The sequence below is a fragment of the Oryctolagus cuniculus genome, chromosome 7 (genome assembly GCF_051225735.1).
Source record: "Oryctolagus cuniculus isolate XC-2025 breed Fujian yellow rabbit chromosome 7, ASM5122573v1, whole genome shotgun sequence".
NCBI classification, from domain to species: domain Eukaryota; kingdom Metazoa; phylum Chordata; class Mammalia; order Lagomorpha; family Leporidae; genus Oryctolagus; species Oryctolagus cuniculus.
Window position 1 is genome coordinate 133,840,242 of NC_142873.1, and position 15,695 is coordinate 133,855,936.

Here is a 15,695-nt window from a genome sequence, read left to right on the forward strand (position 1 = left end):
TGTCAGCATTTAGAGATTCCAGTCTGTATTGGGGCATTTTTTTGTTGCTAAATTAAATACCCAAGGCTGGGAGGTTTATAAAGAAAAGAGGCTTATTTAGCTCACCGTTCTGGAGGTTCAAGAGCGTGGCACGGTGGGGAGGTAGGAAGGGGGGAAGGCTGATGCACGGGGCTAAGTCACAGTCAGGAGTATGAAGTTCTGGATCCTCCTGCACGGGAAGGGGCCGCAGATCACGTGGACTTCTCTATTTTAAAAACAACCTTGGAGGTGGGATTTTGAAAGTTGTCACCATAAAGAAAAATTACATGCTTGAAGAGCCAGCTATATTTATTTACCCTATATTTATATTGGACATGTATTCAATCATAAATAAAAAAATCCCCCATAAATAAAATTCTTGAATGTGAAAACTTTGTTTATAAAAACAGGGAGGGGAAAAGTGCTGTACCGGCTTCTGCTGGGCTCCAGTGGGGCCAGATGGCCAGTGGCATCATGATGGCGGGGTGGGGCCAGGGAGCCGGAAGGGACAGTCTTGCTGTTTTATAACTGCCCTCTTGTGAGGACTAACCAGGGACCCCTGAGAACTGCAGGAATTCCTCCCACAGGCAGGCCCCAGGCGACCTAATGGCCGTGTACCGGGCGCGACTGAGTGTGCAGTGGGGACCCCGGGCTTGGCCCGCGTAGCGGCGCAGCAGGTTAAGCCACTGCTTGGAGCACCAGTAACCTGATGGTGCATGGGTTTGAGTCCTGGCTGCTCAGCTTCCACTCCAGCTTCCTGCTAATTCCCGACCCCTGCGACTCAGCTGGAAGACGCAGATGGAGTTTCTGGCTCCTGGCTTTGGTCTGGCCCAGCCCCGGCCTGCCATTGCCATCTGCGGAGTAAACCACAGAGTGGAAGAGTGTGCTCTCTCTCTTTCTGTTGCTCTACAAATAAATTGTTTAAAAAAAAAAAAAAAAACCACACACACACACAGACACATACAAGTCCATTTCTGCTGTCACCTAGGCACTGAGATTGGCCGTGTCCAGCCAGGTGCTCAGAGCAGTGGAGCAAGCGGAAGCGCTGAGCAGGCCGAGAGTGATGATGGGCAGAAAGGTGAGGAGGGGCCGGGAGAGAAGCTTCCTGGCTTCCCAGTGGCCTCCGTGGTCCCATCACGTTCCCTACCCTGGGACTACGGGCACACACCTCTGAAGACTAGCCATGACTCCCCCCATCTGCCCGAGCCAGTTTCTGTTCTGTGCAACCAAGAGGCTTGATTCACATTATGCACTCCCCACCCCCGCACACCACCACATCACCATCAGGGTGGCAGCAAAGACACCCACAGCTCTTGCTGTGCGCCTGACACACCACGAAATCCTCACCGCACCTGCTGAGGTGGGCCCCATTTCGCAGATGAGAACAGAAAAGCTCAGTGACCTGCCCACGGTCACGGAGCCAGTGAGAGCAGAGCCCAGGGCCAACGTCCCAGGGCTATCCCACTTTGTGGAGCACGGTTTGTATTTGTAAACACTTGCTCTGGAAGGAAGCAGGCGCCACTGGAGCTCCGACGAGTCCCATCTCCCTCCCGGCTCCAGCGCCGGGGACCTGGCCGCCGACCCTGTCTGCCCCTCAGCCCTGCTGCTCGCGTTGCCGGGCCTGGCCCAGGAAGCGCGGGAAGGAGCCGCGGGGCCAGGTACAGGGCTTGGCGGCAAAGCTGCTGCCCAGGCGGGCGGCCAGAGCCGCGCCCTGGCACCTGGCAGGCGGCCCAGCCCTGCCGTTGAGAAAAATACCTGGTACAAAGGCGTCCTCCCGCCGCGCTGGCCGCCTTTCCTCGTCCCTGCTGCTCCTCGGCTGAGGAATCTGACCTGGCGGCCAGGCCAGCGCGGGTCCTCACACGGCCTCGGGAGGCTGCGGCCAGACCGCCGGGGCCGCCCCACACCGCTGACTTCCGGGCTGATTCCACCCAGGGGCTCCGCAGACACCCAGGGAGCCCAGGGCCTGGAATCCCGGCTCATCAGAGCGGGAAAGATGGGGTCCAGGGTGAATGAGAAATGGCAGAATGCACAGGGGGTCAGACGTAGTCATCGGTGGGCACTTGGGCCTGGGCCCGGGTAGCGGCGTAGGGCTCGGGGGATGTTTGTGGGGGGGAACGAAGAACTCTAGCTTCCGGCTTCCAGCCTCCAGCTTCCGGAGAGGGCCACCGCTTACCCGCTCCTCCCCCGGCTCCCCCCAAGGGCAGGGTCTGGACGAGAGACCAGCTCCCTCCCAGTTTCTCCTTCACCCAAATTAGGGGCTGGCCCGAAGCGCTGTGCCTCGGGGACTGCTGCGGCAGGGCCAAGCCCGCCCATGTTGGTGCCCAGGACAGTCCCAGGGATGCAGCCCCACGCCAGGGCCCCGTGGTGCCAAGTGGGGCAGGGTGTGGAGCTGGACCTTGCCTGGCACGTGGGACCTTGTGTAGACCCATCCTGCGCGGTCTTGTGCGGTGGGGACAACGCCTGTGAGTGCAATCTCAAAACACGACCCCAAGCTCTGGCGCCAGGACCCGGATGTGCCCTGGGCTGCACGAGGCCCCCTGGCCCAAATCAACCTGACACTCAAGGAGGGCTCGCCTTGATGCCTTCTTCCCGCCAGCACTCTCTGGCCCTGGCGTGGCCCCGGCTGAGGAAGCTCCCATCCCTGAGGGTGGCCCCGAGGCTGCCCATGCCGTAAGCTGACCTCCAGGGTCCGGTTCTGTGTGGAAGATCAGCCTCCCAGGCCAGGCAGAGGCGGCCCAAGCCTGAAGCAGCGGGCCTGGCCTCCTGTTCCCCCCGGGGCTCACTGCCCCATGCCCAGTGCCTCGACCTCACTGCTGCTCTTGCCACGTGGTCCACTCCCCTTCTTGTACCCCGGGACCACGTGCCCCATGGAGGAGCGGAGGATGTCGGGAGGAGGGGTGGAGGATGTCGGGAGGAGGGGTGGAGGATGTCGGGAGGAGGAGGCCCTCCCGAGGCGGCGGCGGCGGGGGCCCCATGCGCCCAGCCCCACCTCGCCCCTCAGCCTCGCCGCCTCTCCCGCCTCGCGCGGTTGCTGGGCAACTCGCTATCAAGAAGGAACTCGCTATCAAGAAGGAACCCGCCGGAGAACTTCCGCTGCGCCCGGCCCCGGCGTTCGTCTTCTCCGCGGTCTCGCAGGGAGGCCGGCCCCGCGGCGCGCACGGCTGAGTGACAAAGAGCCTCGCTCGGCAGCGGGGGCCGCGTGGCGTGGAGGGAGCACGCGTGGCTGCGGAGTCCGCGGGCTCGGCTCGGATCCACGCCTGCCTGCCCACCCCTAGCGCGGAGGGGAAACGGAGGCCGGGCTGCTGGGAGCCGGGAGTCCCGGCCCCACTCGTGGCTCTGGGTGGCTCGGCCACCTGGGCTGGTCACTGCCCCTCGCTGCGCCTCCGCTCACCCTGTGGGAAACCGAGCGACAGGAGGTCAGGACCAGTGACCGCCGAGCTCTCACCACAAAGAAAGGCCAGAGCTGTTCAGGAGCACACCGGGCCGCTCTGAATTCCTGGCCCGTCTCTGCCCCCTGGTGGCCAGCAGCAGCCTAGCACCCAGGGGAGATGGCCCGGGACACGGAGAGTGACCTCCGCAGAGGCTGGGGTCCCTCTGATCCCAGTACCCATCTGCTAGCCGGGGATAATGATAGTACCAACATCATCAGGATGCTTCGAGGATTCAGTGGCATAAACGCGAATCCCTTGCTACAGGGGGACTTCAAAAAGTTCGTGGAAAAATGGAACCAAAAGTTAGGGCTGGTTTTTGGCCACTGCTTACCACACACCACCATCCCCAGTCGGAGCATCGGTTTGAGTCCCGGCTGCTCTGCTTCTAATCCGGCTTCCTGCTAAAGCGACTGGAAAGCAGTGGATGATGGCCTAAGCTCTTAGGTCCTTGCCACCCACGCAGGAGACCTGATGGAGGTCCAGGTTCCTTGCTTCCGCCTGGCCCAGTCTTGGCTGTTGCCAGCATTTGGGGGAGTCGGCCAGCAGATGGAAGATCTCTCTGTCATTCCACCCTTCAATTAAACACATAAAGTTTTTGTTAAGCTCCTTTTGGTGTGAAGAATTTTGAACTCTGTATAGTCTCTTCATAATTCATATTTTCCACAAATTTTTTGAAGACTCCTTGTAAGGTGCCACACAGGAAGTGCCCAGTAAATATTTCTCAGCATCCTCCCTCCTCCTCCTCACTCCCATGTCAGGGAGTCAGTAAGTCCTCCGGGTCTTGCTCCTCCTGCATCCCCTCTGCTCCCTGCTCCCGGCCTCACCACCTCACTAAGCCCTGCAGCACTCCCGTGCCTCTACCCAGAGGCCCTCTCCCCACCACAGCCCCTGGAGGACCATGTCAGGTGCTGCCTAAACCCCTCAGCCGGACCCTAAGGGCTCCGGCCACCTCTGCAGTCTCAGTCCCCTGTGCCTTTCTGCTATTAATAATATTATTATTAAAATTAATTTATTTGAAAGAATTGCATAAAAGAGACAGTGAGAGGCCGGCGCCGCGGCTCACTAGGCTAATCCTCCGCCTTGTGGCGCCGGCACACCGTGTTCTAGTCCCGGTCAGGGCGCCGGATTCTGTCCCGGTTGCCCCTCTTCCAGGCCAGCTCTCTGCTGTGGCCAGGGAGTGCAGTGAAGGATGGCCAAGTCCTTGGGCCCTGCACCCCATGGGAGACCAGGATAAGTACCTGGCTCCTGCCATCGGATCAGCGCAGTACGCCAGCCACAGCGCGCCGGCTGTGGCGGCCATTGGAGGGTGAACCAGCGGTAAAAGGAAGAACTTTCTCTCTCTCTCTCTCTCACTGTCCACTCTGTCTGTCAAAAAAAAAAAAAAAAAAAAAAAAAAAAAAAGAGAGAGAGAGAGAGAGAGAGACAGTGAGAGAAAGATTTTCCATCCACTGGTTCATTCCCCAAATGGCCGCAATTGCCAGGGCTAAGCCAGGCCAAAGCCAGGAGCTTCATCAGGCTCTCCCACATGGATAGCAGGGGCCCAAGCACTGGGCCATCTTTTGCTGCTTTCCCAGGCCATTAGCAAAGAACTGGATTGGACGTGGAGCAGCCAGGACATAAATCACTGCTCATATGGGATGCCAGCATTGCAGGTGGTAGCTTTACCTGCTATACCACAACACCAGCCCCTCTGCTATTATTTTTAAAGATTTATTTGAAAGGCAGAGAGAGAGAGATTGTCCACTCTACAAAAGGCCAGGCTGAAGCCAGGATCCTGGAACTCCATCTGAGTCTCCTACATGGGTGCAGGGGCCGAGCACCTGGCCATCTTCCACTGTTTTCCCAGGCACATTAGCAGGGAGCTGGATTGGAAGTGGAACAGGTGGGACTCGAACTGGTGCTCTGATAGGGGATGCCAGTGTCATAGGCAAGGGCTTAACTTTCTGCACCACAATGCCGACCTCTTCTCGCTGGCTTCTGACCACACCTGGCTCCCACTCCCAGCCTCCTTGCCCAGGCAGGCGAACTGAAAATAGCATCAGTGGTCTTCCCCACCTGTGCTATGGCTCGGAACCCTCCCTAGGCCTCAGGTTCGTTATCTGCCAAAGTGGACTGCTGGGAGGATGGGAAGAGATTCTGTACTGAAGGATGTAGTCCAAAGTGGCCACTGGGCCAGGAGTCAGGAGGAGAGCAGGCCCTCCGGCTCGTGGTCCCAGAGAGCAGGACAGGGCCTGAGGTGCTGCTCTGACCCTCACACGAGACACCAAGCATGGAAAGGTGACTTCAAGGAGTGCCCCTGGCAGAGGGGAGGGGGCTTTTGGTCCAACAGTGAAGACACCTCTGTTCTGTATCAGAGAATCAGCTTCCTGCTAATGCAGACCTTGGGAGGCAGCCTGTGACCCAAGTGAGTGGATTCTTGCCAGCCCCGTGGGAGACCCAGATTAGCAGGGGGCCTTGGGGACATTTGGGGAGTGAATCAGTGGACAGGAGCTATCTCTCCCTTTCCCTCACCTCTCCTTATATGTGTTCCTCTGCTTCTTTAATAAATAAAACAAAGGAGGTCTCTCTCTTTCACTTTTTAAAATAAAGATTTATTCATTTTTTGAAAGTCAGAGTTACACAGAAAGAAAAGGGGGGAGAGAGAGAGAGAGAGAGAGAGAGAGAGAGAAAGAGAAAGAGAGGTCTTCCATCCGCTAGCTCACTCCCCAAGTGACCACATCGGGTGGAGCTGTGCTGATCTGAAGCCAGGAGCTTCCTCCAGGTCTTCCTATGCGGGTACAGAGGCCCAAGGACTTGGGCCATCTTCTACTGCTTTCCCAGGCCATAGCAGAGAGCTCGATTGGAGGTGGAACAGCCAGGACTTGAACCGGCACCCATGTGGGATGCTGGCACTACAGGCGGCAGCTTTACCCACTATGCCACAGTGCTGGCCCCTCTTTGCTACTTCTATCCTCATTTCATTGTCTACCTCATCCATTACCTATAAGTGATCAATTTTGTTTCTTATATCTCCATTTCATGTAAATAAATACAAGCAGCATTCTTATTCTACTCAGTTTTAACTCAAAGGAGGGTCCACTATGCCCTACATCTTATTTTTTTTTTTGACTTACCAATTTTTTTTTAAAGATTCATTTTATTTATTTGAAAGACAGAGTTACAGAGAGAGAGGAAGGCCTTCCTTCCGCTGGTTCACTCCCCAAATGACTTCTACTGTCAGAGCTGAGCTGATCCAAAGCTGGGAGCCAGGAGTTTCTTCCAGGTCTGCCATGCAAGTGCAGGGGCCCCAGCACTTGGGCCATCTTCCACTGCTTTCTCAGGCCACAGCAGAGAGCTGAATCAGAAGTGGAGCAGCCGGGACTTGAATCGGCACCCATATGGGATGCTGGCCCTGCAGGCCGGGGCTTTAACCCACTGTACCACAGCACCAGCCCCACCAATGTATTTTGTGTCTTACATCAGTCCATGAACAGCTGTTTTGCTCATTTAAAAAAAAGATTTATTATATTTATTTTAAAGGTAGAGTTACAGAGAGAGAAAGAAAGAGAGAGAGACAGAGAAAGATTTCCATCCGCTGGTTCACTCCCCAAATAGCCACAACGTTGGGGCTGGGCCAAGCCAGAGCCAGAAGCCAGGAGCTTCATCTGAATCTCCCACATGGGAGGCAGGAGCCCAAACACTTGGGCCTTTCTCTACTGCCTTCCCAGGCACGTTAGCAGGGAGCTGAATCAGAAGCAGTGGAGCAGCTGGGACCCGACCAGGCTTCCATGTGGGATGTTGGCATTGCAGGTGGTCGCCCAACCTGCTGTGCCACAATGCTGACCCCATGTCTTGTTCCTTTTGTTAGTGCCCAGTATTCCGTGCTAGGGACATACCGTAGTTTATTGTACCTGACTCTTCCTTAGTAACAGATATTTGGGTTGTTTCCAATTTTACCATCACAGACAATACTACAATGAATAACCTTATGCAAATAAAGAGGACTGATACTCAGGCAAGATTATCAAGGGCATGCATAAATGTATGAGTTGTTAAAATATTGAAACAAAGGTCAGCATTGTGGCACAGCAGGTAAAGCAGTGGAGGACGGCCCAAGATGGGTCCTTGCCACCCACATGGGAGACCTGGATGAAGCTCCTGGCTCCTGGCTCTGGCTGTTGTGGCCTTAGGGGAGTGAACCAATAGATGGAAGATCTCTCTCTCTTTCTCTGTCTCTCCCTCTTTCTGTAACTCTGCTTTTCAAATAAATAAATAAATCTCTAAAAATGAAACAACTTCATGGTTCTTGGTAAAGATTACAAGAAAACCATGGCAACTGAGAAATTTAATTAATAACAAATTCTGTTATAAGCACTTCACTTCAAGCTAGGTTTGTAGGTCGTCAGGACTCACTTAGTGGGCCTCAGCAATAAATATTTTTAAAATAAATATTTAGGGGCCGGCGCTGTGGCGCAGCAGGTTAACACCCTGGCTTGAAGTGTCGGTATCCCATATGGGTGCCGGTTCAAGACCCAGATGCTCCACTTCCGATCCAGCTCTCTGCCGTGGCCTGGGAAAGCAGTAGAAGATGGCCCAAGTCCTTGGGCCCCTGCACCCATGTGGGAGACCCGGAAGAAGCCCCTGCCTGGCTCCTGGATTTAGATCGGTGCAGTTCCAGCCATTGCGGCCAATTGGGGAGTGAAGCAGCAGATGACAGATCTCTCTCTCTCTCTCTCTCTCTCTCTGTGTAACTCTTTCGAATAAATAAATATTTTTTTAAAATAAAATAAATATTTATTTGAAAGAGTCACACAGAGAGAGAGTGAAAGACAGAGATCTTCCATCTGCTGGTTCACGCCCCAGGTGGTTGCAATGGCCAGTGCTGGGTCAGGCCAAAGCCAAGAGCCAAGAGTTTCTTTCAGGTCTCCCACATGGGTGGCTGGGGTCCAAATATTTGGGTCATCTTCTGCTGCTTTCCCAGGCCATTAGCAGAGAGCTGGATCATAAGTGGAACAGCTGGGACATGAAACCAGCACCCATATGGGATGTGGCAGCAGCTTTACCCACTATACATCAGGACTATCTGGGACTTCAGCCCATGCCAAGAGGAGCAGTGACTGAGTGCACTGAGCATTCTTTTTTTTTTTTTTTTTTTATTTATCCTTAAAGATTTATTTACTTATGAGAGAGACAGAGAGAGAGAGAATATCTTTTTTTTTTTTTTTTTTTTTTTTAACAGGCAGAGTGGACAGTGAGAGAGAGAGACAGAGAGAAAGGTCTTCCTTTTACCACTGGTTCACCCTCCAATGACCGCTGCGGCCGGCGCACCTCGCTGATCTGAAGCCAGGAGCCAGGTGCTTCTCCTGGTCTCCCATGCAGGTGCAGGGCCCAAGCACTTGGGCCATCCTCCACTGCACTCCCGGGCCACAGCAGAGAGCTGGCCTGGAAGAGGGGCAACCGGGACAGAATCCGGCGCCCCAACCGGGACTAGAACCCGGTGTGCCGGCGCCGCAGGCTGAGGATTAGCCTAGTGAGCCGTGGCACCAGCCTGAATATCTTCTATATGCTGGTTCATTCCCCAAATGGTTGCAACAGCCAGAGCTGGGCCAGTTTGAAGCCAGGAGCCAGGAACTCCATCCTGGTTTCTCACATGATCTGCTGCCTTCCCAGGCACATTGCTAGAAACCTGGATTGGAAGGAGAGTAACCGGGGCTCAAAGCAGCTCTCTGAGATGGGAAGGTGGTGTCCCAAATGATGGCTTAACCCCCTGCGCCACAATGCCAGCACCAATGACAGATTTCAGATCACTGTCGCTAGGCCGGTGCCGCGGCTCACTAGGCTAATCCTCCGCCTAGTGGCACCGGCACACCAGGTTCTAGTCCCGGTTGGGGAGCCGGATTCTGTCCCGGTTGCCCCTCTTCCAGGCCAGCTCTCTGCTGTGGCCAGGGAGTGCAGTGGAGGATGGCCCAGGTGCTTGGGCCCTGCACCCCATGGGAGACCAGGAAAAGCACCTGGCTCCTGGCTCCTGCCATCGGATCAGCGCGGTGCGCTGGCCGCAGCGCGCCGGCCGCGGCGGCCATTGGAGGGTGAACCAACGGCAAAAGGAAGACCTTTCTCTCTGTCTCTCTCTCTCTCACTGTCCACTCTGCCTGTCAAAAAAAAAAAAAATCACTTTCACTAGAGTATGGCCTGTGTTGACAAAGCACAAGACTTGGCTGCTGTGTGGAACCCGGAGTCAGTGTGCTCTCTGGATAAGATTGCCCTCTTTACACAGGGACCCAAGGAGGGAACCACGATGCTGGGGACAGTGTACTTGTGGACAGTTAGAGAGGACCCTAGGTTAACTAGAAAGCAACCTCCATCCCTAATGGAAACACATCCCACGGCCCTCTCTCCCCCACGTACAAATATGCTTCCAAGTCTCTTGGAGTGATGCGCTGGGCCTATATGGAGGCCATAGAAGGAGTGAGTTGCACCATAGCTGAGGGAATCAGGGTCAAGGGCATCTTTCTGGCAAGAAGTGGGCAAGCCAGTGCTCCTCCTCCAGGGGTAGGCGGTTACACAGAGGGTTCTCCAGGGGCCCTGATCCACTCAGTTGCCCAGGTGTATAATGGCAGTCAGTACTAGGGGACGACCAGCCCTGGGGTCTGGCAGAATCAGCAAGTGCAAGTGTGTGCAAGGATGCTCAGGGCCACACAGCTCACCTTTCCCAACAGAGACAGGGACTTTGTCAAAGGTCACAAGTACCCCTGCACACATCAGAGCAAAATCACTGACTACCAAAGACAAAATCTTACAAACCAGCCAAGGAAAAGAGCAGTTTTCCTTTAAAGGAAGACTAGACTGATGGCTGACTTCTCAACAGGAAAGGTGTAAGCAGGAGACATGGAAAAATAGACTTGAAGTGTAGAAAGAATGTGGCCGCCTATCTGGGATTGTACACCCAGCAAAATGAAGGTGCCACGTGGCTTTTTCAGACAAAAATGAATAAATGAAGATAATCACTTTCAGCTGCTCCACGTGGAAGGAGACAGTATAGGATATTTTTCTGCCAGAGGAAAATAATCCCACTTGGAAGTCCAAGGATGCAGGAAGGACTGAAAAGAATAACAATGGTAAACACAGGATTTGAGCAACAGTGAAGGAATGTTGAAGGATATAGACTTCATAAAGCAGCAATAATGGGGGCAGCATTGAGGTGCAGCAGGTGAGGCTGCTGCCTGAGTCCATGCTGTCATCCCCTATCAGACTGCTACTCAGAGTCCTGGCTACTCCACTTCCAATCCAGCTTCCTGCTAATGCTCCTGGGAAGCAGCAAATTATGGCCCAAGTGTTTAGGTTCCTGTCACTCACACAGGAGACCAGGATGGAGCTCCTGGCTCCTGGCTTCAGCCTGGCTCAGCCCCAGCCATTGAGGCCACTGGGGAGTGAACCAGCAGATGAGTGAACTAGTGATGGAAGATTTCTCTCTCTCTCTCTCTCCCTCTGCCTCTAGCTCTCTGTAACTCTTTCAAATAAATAAGTAAGTAAGTAAGTAAGTAAGTAAATCTTTTTAAAACATGAAAGGGATTGGGGGCCAGCGTTGTGCAGCAGGCTAAGCTGCCACTTGGGACACCTGCATCCCATATTGGAGCGCCACCTCAAGCCCTGGCTCCTTTGCTGCCACTCGACTTTCTGCTAATGTACCCAGGGAGGCAGCAGTTCTGGGGCCCTGCCACTCACACACTGGAGACCTGGGTGGAGTTCCAGACTCCTGGCTTTGGCCTGGCCCCACCCCTGGCTGTTGTATTTGGGGAGTGAGCCAGGGGGTATAATATTCTCATATTCTCTCTCTCTCTCTCTCTTTCAAGTAGATGAAAAGAAACCTTTGAAAAGTTAAAGGAATGGAATTCCTCTTTCCCTTGCCCTTGAGGTGGCAGCTCACCAGCACTTGCTGGGTGGAGGCACGGGCAGGAGTGAGAAATGGCCACGTGGCTCTTACACTTGCTGCATCAGGAAGAGAAGAGTTAATAGTACGCTGAGAGCATGGTGAGCTAATTTTCTCATTGTCAGAGAAGGGAGTTATGAATGGAGCAGACTAAGACTCGTCCTGTGCTGGGGCTTGTATTATAAGTATCAGAGTGAACTCACAGCTCCTCACATATGGAGGTGAATTATGGAGGTTCATCTAGATGTGGAGGGCCCTATGCACATGTATGGATATGCCTACGTGTATATGTCTGCTGAGACTGCCTGGAGTCGCACCCAAATTTTGGCTTCCTTCCGTTGGTTCACTCCCCAATTGGGCACAACGACTGGAACTGCGCCAATCCAAAGCCAGGAGCCAGGAGCTTCTTCTGGGTCTCCCATGTGGGTGCAGGGGCCTAAGGACTTGGGCCATCTTCTACTGCTTTCCCAGGCCATAGCAGAGAGTTGGATCGGAAGTGGAGCAGCTGGGACTTGAACCAGCACCTATATGAGGTGCTGACACTGCAGGCGGTGGCTTTACCCGTTACGCCACAGCACCGGCTCCCACAACTTTCTTTCAAATGGATCAGAAAAAAATTACATGTGTATTTGTATGTGAACTTAATTAAACAAATTTTTATAGAGTGAATATATATAAAAAGATAGATCAGGAAAGAGGCAAATAAGTAGTCTGGGTTAGGTAAAGGTGTTGTCTTTGTACTATTTCACAACTTTCCTGCAACTTTGAAATTATTTCAAATTAAAGGTTTTGTAGGGAAAAAAAATGAAAGAATAGGGGCAGGTGCTGTGGTGTAGCAGATAAAACTGCTACCTGCAACACCAGAATCCCATATGGGTGCCAGTTGGGACCAAGCATTTGGGCCAAATTCCACTGCTTTCCCAGGCGCATTAGCAGGGAGCCGGATTGGAAGTGGATGGGGCAGCTGGGACTCCAACTGGCAGGGCGATCCATCAAGCATTAAACTTTGGATCAGGAGACCTTGGTCCCAGGCCCAGCCCTACTATGTAGTTGTTGTCAGGGGCAAAACCCTTGACTTCTTAGGCCTTCATTTCACTAGTGTAAGAGAGGAGCAAGGAGGGATGAGTGTTTAGCCTGGAGGTTTAGACACCAGCATCCCACACTAGAGTGCCTGGGTCAATTCCCGGCTCCAGCTCCTGACTCCAGCTTCCTGCTGATGCAGACCCCAGGAGGCAGCAGCGATGGCTCAGTAGCTGGATTCCTACCACCCACTTGGGAGACCTGGCCAGAGTGCCTGGCTCTCAGTTTTGGCCCAACCCTGGGTCGTTGCAGGCATCTGGGGAGTGAATCAGCAGATGGGGGCTGTCTCCCTTTCTCTTTCTCTCTCCTTCCCTCCCTTTCAAAAAACAAAAACAAAAACAAAGAAGAAAATACATATGAATAATACTTAATATTTACATGTTGCTTTTTATGTTCCAGTCATTATTGTGAGGACCTTCCTAAATCCACTCATTTAAAACTGTATGAGAGGAGCCAGGGCTAGGGTGTAGTGGGCTAAGCCTTGGCTTGAGGTGCCGGCATCTCATATGGGCGCTGGTTCTTGTCTCGGCTGCTCTTCTTCTAATCCAGCTCTCTGCTATGGCCTGGGAAAGTAGCAGAGAATGGCCCAAGTGCTCGGGTCCCTGCACCCACATGAGAGACCCAGGTGAAGCTCCTGGTTCCTGGCTTGAGCCTGGCCCAGCCCCGGCTGTTGCGGACATTTGGGGAGTGAACCAGCAGATGGAAGACCTCTCTCTCTGCCTCTCCTTCTCTCTCTGTGTAATTCTGACTTTCAAATAAATAAATACATTCAAAAAATATTTATTTAGTTATTTGAGAGGTAGAAAAAGAGAGAAAGAGACAGAGAGAGAGAGAGAGACAGAGATATTCCATCTCCTGGTTTACTCACCAAATGCCCATAATGGCAAAGACTTGGCCAGGGCCAAAGCCGGGAGCCAGGAACTTAATCCAGGTCTCCCATGTGTGTGGCAAGGACCAATTACTGGAGCCATCACTGCTGCCTCCCAGGGTCTGAGTTAGGAGGAAGCTGGAGTCAGGAGCTCTCTGTTATGGGATGTGCGTGTCTTAACTACTGGGCCAAACACCTGCCCCCAGCATCTCTGTCAGTGAGCTGTATATTGATCAGGGCTATTAAAAAAAAAATCTTCAGAGCAATAGGACTACTTGCTGGCGACCAGATTTGCATTGTTAAACAGGTGCCTCTGCACTTATCCCCTAGTGCCCCTCCCTCCATATTCTCACCTCCCGTCAATGAGGACGGCTAGCTTCTGGAGAAGTCGGGAGTGATGGATTTCTGAGCCCAGGAGTGTCTGTGAAATTCAAGAAATATTTAGCTCTGAATAGCAGCAAAACACACGTCAAAGTTTGTGGGACACAGCTAAAATAGCAACTGGGGCAAACTCATATCTGTAAATACATTTGTCGGGAAACAACCCATGTACAAAAATAAACAAGTCCCCAAGGGAATGGAAACTTCTGAGCAAACGTTAATAGAAACAACTGCTTCACACAATCCAAAGCTGAAACAATACAATTGTCTATTAATGTGAGTGGGTAAAGGAAATGGGGTCTATTTCCACACAATGGAATATTATTCAGCAATGAAAAGGAACTGAGTACTGCCTGCCACACATCACTTCGTGGATGAACCTACAAAATATTAAGCTAAGCAAAGGATGCCAGACACAGAATACCACACACTGGAGGGTCCCATCCTTGCTAAACGCTCAGAAAAGGCAAACCCAGACAGAGAGAATATAGATTGGTGGTTGCCTTGGACTGGGGGTGTCACCGGGGGGTAAATTGCAAATGTATACGACCTCCTTTGGGGGGTGATGGAAACGCCCTAACATTATTGGGGTGATGGCTGCACAGCTCTGTGATGACACTAAAAATCACGGAATCGTTCACTTGAAACAGGTGAATTTTATGGTGTTGTAAATGATACCACGACAAAGTTAAAAAGAACGAACACATCCAACTTAAGACAGTGATAGAAAGCAATGAAAGCAAACCCTTAACACAGAAAGGAAGGAAATGATAAAGTCAGAAACCAAAGGAAGAGCAAAAACGAAGGAAAATATTTTACACTTGCTAATTGGAAGAAAGCATTAACAAGATTGGCAAGACTGGCGAGTGTACTGACGCAGGGGACGGTTACCTGTCCCGGAGACCATAAGTCCATTTACAGCTGAAGTCAACAACTCTGGTTTCCAGTGACAGAGGTGTCTCCTTAAGGGTGCAGCCCCTGGGCTCCTCACCACGCAATTCCCGTCTTCTGTGCCACGAACCCGCGCGTCCCAGCACTTTGAACGCATTAGCTCCTTGCATCTTGCAACAGCTCAGAGACGCAGGCATAATCACCTCCAGCTAGCTGGTTGGGACTGGGGTCAGAGGGACCCCAGCCTCTGCGGAGGTCACTCGCTCCCCGCCTCCGAGGCCATCTCCTCTGGGTGCTAGGGTGCCTCTGGCCACCAGGGGGCAGAGGCGGGCCAGGAATTCAGAGCGGCCCGGGTGTCGTTTGGTTTCCCACAGCCTGAGCGGAGGCGCAGCGAGGGCCAGTGACCAGCCCAGGTGGCCGAGCCACCCAGAGCCACGAGTGGGGCCGGGACTCCCGGCTCCCAGCAGCCCGGCCTCCGTTTCCCCTCCGCGCTAGGGGTGGGCAGGCAGGCGTGGATCCGAGCCGAGCCCGCGGACTCCGCAGCCACGCGTGCTCCCTCCACGCCACGCGGCCCCCGCTGCCGAGCGAGGCTCTTTGTCACTCAGCCGTGCGCGCCGCGGGGCCGGCCTCCCTGCGAGACCGCGGAGAAGACGAACGCCGGGGCCGGGCGCAGCGGAAGTTCTCCGGCGGGTTCCTTCTTGATAGCGAGTTCTTTATTGATAGCGAGTTCCTTCTTGATAGCGAGTTGCCCAGCAACCGCGCGAGGCGGGAGAGGCGGCGAGGCTGAGGGGCGAGGTGGGGCTGGGCGCGTGGGGCCCCCGCCGCCGCCGCCTCAGGAGGGCCTCCTCCTCCCGACATCCTCCACTCCTCCTCCCGACATCCTCCACTCCTCCTCCCGACATCCTCCGCTCCTCCATGGGGCAGCACGCGGGCGAGCTGCGCCCTGCGCCTGGCTGGGCAGGGTTCTGGGATGGGCGAGGGGTGGCTGAGGTAAGGCCTGCCCAGCTTTCCAGGCAGGTAGGTATGACCTCTTCTTACCGCGAGGGGTCTCAGGGCGTGTGAGGAGCAGCCTGACCACAGAGCCTCTGCTCTTGCAACCACTGTCTTGACCTCCGCCACG

The 15,695-nt window shown here is 53.9% G+C and overlaps 1 long non-coding RNA gene across 1 annotated transcript; it reads right to left on the reverse strand.

The window, feature by feature from the left end:
- Positions 1 to 3,623: 3,623 nt before the first annotated feature.
- On the reverse strand, positions 3,624 to 15,425 carry LOC138850672 (uncharacterized). Its single transcript, XR_011390762.2, has 3 exons — positions 14,576 to 15,425; positions 13,657 to 13,724; positions 3,624 to 4,021 (listed from the first exon to the last, which is right to left on the reverse strand). It is a non-coding gene; the product is annotated as an uncharacterized LOC138850672 (long non-coding RNA).
- Between the last annotated feature and the right edge of the window lie 270 nt (positions 15,426 to 15,695).